A 4,218-nucleotide genomic window follows, 5' to 3' on the forward strand; every position below is an offset into this window, starting at 1 on the left:
ATAAGAAATTGATTTTGATTTATTCATTGCAAGTTCAGCCTTTCTTATGTCAACATTGTCTTTCAGTTCTTCTTTCTCCTTTTGAGTATATGTTTCTTTTTAAGAAAGTGATTCACACACCCATAACACTTTTCTGCCACTTAATTATTGCCATCCGTAGTATGAACATCTTCATTTCTCCATCCTAATCTGTTGCAGAATAATGACGCTTCAAAACAGAAAAAACTACAAAAAAAGTCACCACCACAAAAACCTGACGTGAAGGAAGTAGAACAAAGGAAAGTATCTAGCAAGGGACTTTAAAAGTTGGGGGTTTTTCCCCCCATCCAGACTAACAACAGACGTATTTAAAGGCCACAAAACACCACGCTGACCTCATGTCCCTTTACTGTTGCCCTCCAGATCCAGCTTCTCCTGGCAGTGTACCTTCCCAAAAGTACAAAACCATTACAATGACAGATTCAAGCTATTCTGCTTGTCTCAGCACCAAGTGGGCCAAAACGACCATACAATCTCCCTGCACTCACGCAGAGGAGATTCTACAACTGTAAACAGACAGGTATTTCCTCAAGTGCTTCTTCCATTTCTGCTATCCATAGTATACGTACTACAATACTTTTCAACATACATCCTAAAAAAGTCTGTTGTCATTAAGTTTGAATTTGCTACAAAGGTGTTCCACAACATTTAGAAAACATGTCTCTGCAAAGAACCTGAAAACCCCTATAACCCAATACTGGTAAGCCTTAAGATTCTCCCACAGGTGAGCATCTCTATTTTCTCAAAGTCAAATGAACAGTTCCAACAAATTTTTAGTAAGTATGACCAAACTAAGGCAGAGAGAAGTTCTCTGAGCAAAAACCTCTCTGTCGAAAAACCTTGCATAAATTTAACAGCTGTAAAAGCATGAACTGAATTACATTTACTCTAAGTAGAGAGACTTGGAGTTATCACCACTAGGTGGAACCTGGAAACCCAGGTTACAAACTGCACCTCCTCTGAGCAGCAGAGCACTATCTGCATAGTAACAGAACGGGTGAGTAACCACGACAGGCAGCAGTCAGGGTAGTTTGTTCATTGCAAATTCTGCGCCAACAGAGCTTCTATGTGTATCTAATGTAGTAGCAGAGGGATTTGAAGACCAAAAAAAAAAGATTAAAACATTATCTGTTTTCTTGTATACATATAAGTGACCTTGGACTGTGGGCTGCTCAAAAACATTCAAAAAACAAGGTTCTTAATACCTTTTCAAGACTAAACAAGATGGAAAGGAAGGTTACATACTACAACACTGCATCATGGTTGGCACAGAACTCTATTACAGGGACTCCTCTCACCTTCCACAGTAACAGAATTAAATGATGATATTACAGTCGTATTCAGTCAGGCCACTGCACTGAAAATAGCTGACACAGGTATAACATTATCTGGAGACTCATATTAGGATTTATATTCCATTGATTTATTTTTGGTTTTGTTTAAATCAAAGCATTTTTGGTTTCAGGAAACTTACTCTTGTTTCTGCTTGAAGTTATTTTTACAGGCACAACTAAGGACAAATTTTAACATGAAAAGTAGCACACGCCATCCAGTAGAAGGAAAACACTGTTTGCACACTCTTCTTCCTGCTCCTGAGTAATCAGGGTAGCCAAATACTACCTTCTCATTCAAAGAAATAGCATGACACATTGCTTGCACTGCAAGGAAGAAATGCCATTTGGATTATCATCTTAACAAAAACACAGTGTCGGTTACTCAAAGGGAGGGATGAGTGTCCAGATGACCAAAAAGGCCTTTAAAAAAGTTCAGGACATTTATGCAGTACATCATGGTGGTGTGTACGTAATTTTTCAGATATACTTGAAAGATTTTTTCTTGAAGAGATGCATCCAGTTTACTCAACATGCTTTTATATACACACAGCAGTTATCACTGACTTAAGTGACAACTACAGTTGTCTTTAAAAACCTTAAAATGGACTTCACCACCACCAATTCTGATTTACAACCTAAGAATATGTAAGACTGCAGGGCTCAGGTTTAACTGTTTAAGAGTAAAACATTTAGATCAATTACATACCTCACACATTCTAACATTAACAACTGAATTTAAATTTTAGATTAGTTTAAGAATTTAAGATCTACTCACTGTTTTATTCTGCTCTTTTTCACACAAACTCCGTGCTGCAGTTTCTGAACAAAGATTCTTCATTAGATTAGAGCACCACTTGGTTGTTTTTACTAAAGCTTAAGAGTGAAAGTTTGGCCTCAACCTTTCAGCTTCAACCCTAATGCCACTTCACTGATGTTAATGCTGACGTGCCTTTAACGTGAGGATGAAAACATTCTGCCACTGGCTTACTGGTTACTCAGAGAAAAATTAGCTATACACCACCACCCTGCATACACACTTACCTCACCTCCTAAAAGCACTCAAGTCCATAGAGGAAAAGAGCTCTAAGTGCTATAAAAAAAGGCTCCATTTACTCATATGAGACTGGACCTAGAATACAGAAGACTGGCTCTGCAGCAATGATGGAATGCAGCAGGGGAATCCTAGGCAAGTGAATCAGTAATATTTAACAACTCTGCCTCCCCTCCTTAAAGAAGGTAGTTTCCCCTATGTTTAGTCAATGAACTGCCAGTGCCTAGTTTTAGTTTAATTAGCCTCTTTGCTTTTGTAGCTGGTTGCATTAGTTTTCCTCAAGAACACGGGATTTATAAATCCTGCCCTTTTATTAGAAACATTTGGCTAATAATGAAATAGTATCAGCAACCATCATTTTGCTTTCAAGCTGAGCTTCCTGCTCAAACAAGCAAGGACTTCTCACATTCCATATCCATCCTCCCGTCAAAACAAGCAGCAATGCTTTGGTTACACTGCTGTAAACAAAAGTTTCATAAAAAGCTCACATTATGGAGCACATTCTGGCAAATGCAAGTGACACAGCAAGAAGGTCACTAAGCAAATAGCTGCCTACACAGAGGCTTGAAATCTCCATGACAGCAGTCCTATGAATTTTATCATAAAAGGCACTCAAAATTACCTAAAAGGAATTCTTGAAGTAGTTTAGGTTCTGATTGTATTGCTATTTTCCTCCCAAAATCTGCCTAAGTGACTAGAAAGCATTTCTAAGCTTCCTACTGTCACACAGAGCAACGCTACATCCACATAGTCACATTTAATGGGAGATGGTTGAAATGAAACCAATTGTTCGAACCTATGAAATAGCTAGCTGGAAGTTCCACCGATCTCCAGATGGTCAGAAATCAGTGTGATACCATCCTACCAATTCTTTGGTTAATAATACTCTAACTACAATATAAAGGTTTCAAAAAGTCATCAGCCTTCCAGAAGCAGTGACCAGTCCAAAAAGCTAGACTATGCCAACCAAGAGAGTTTTAGGCAAAATGAATTCCTGTTTTCCCTGTGCAAGCCCTCCAAGTCCTAAATTTTCAGTTTTAAGCTTTACAGGGAAATGGTACTCCCTCAATTGTGTAAAGGCACACCCGCTCTACCCCTTGAAGTTACTCCGACTGTGATCTGTTATCAGCAGAATGAGGAACTAGTCTGGTTCACTGGTAACTCAACAAAAGACCTCCCAAAAGCTGGAGAAGAACAGTGAAGCTCCTGTGAAAGTAGTAAATACAGAGTTACAAAACTGATTCTGTGGAAATCCGACTCATGTTAAAAGGAAACATATCCACTGTTTCTGAAAGCTTACTTTAATATATTTGGCAAGCAACTGGTAAGACCGTTTGAACTTAAGGCTGTAGACATGGGAGCATACAAGAGAAAAACAGCCACAAAGCAGTAAGTTTTGACTCTGCAGAAGCAGTAAAGGAGCTCGGGCCAGAACTCATCTGGTTGTTTCTCTCCTAAGCAGCCATACTGTGAATGAATACATAAAACCAGAAGAACGGTAACAAAGGAAGGTGCACAGAAGTCAGCACCAGTGAGTGAAACGAGTCACAGCTAAACCATCCGACACCTGCATTCAGTCTGGAGCTATGGAAAAGGAACACTTTTAGGGCTGCTTTTCTCACATACGGTATTTATACCCATGAGTGAAAAGCATCCAAGTCAGGAAGGTGGGAAGCACTCCCTGCACAAACAACACTCAAACATTCCACATAGTAACAAAGCTTGGAAAAAATTACTGACAGAGTCATCTGTATAGAAAATGTGCTACAGTATACCTACCTGACCATAAGAGAG

Source organism: Cariama cristata, unplaced genomic scaffold (genome assembly GCF_000690535.1).
Source record: "Cariama cristata isolate BGI_N322 unplaced genomic scaffold, ASM69053v1 scaffold18818, whole genome shotgun sequence".
NCBI classification, from domain to species: domain Eukaryota; kingdom Metazoa; phylum Chordata; class Aves; order Cariamiformes; family Cariamidae; genus Cariama; species Cariama cristata.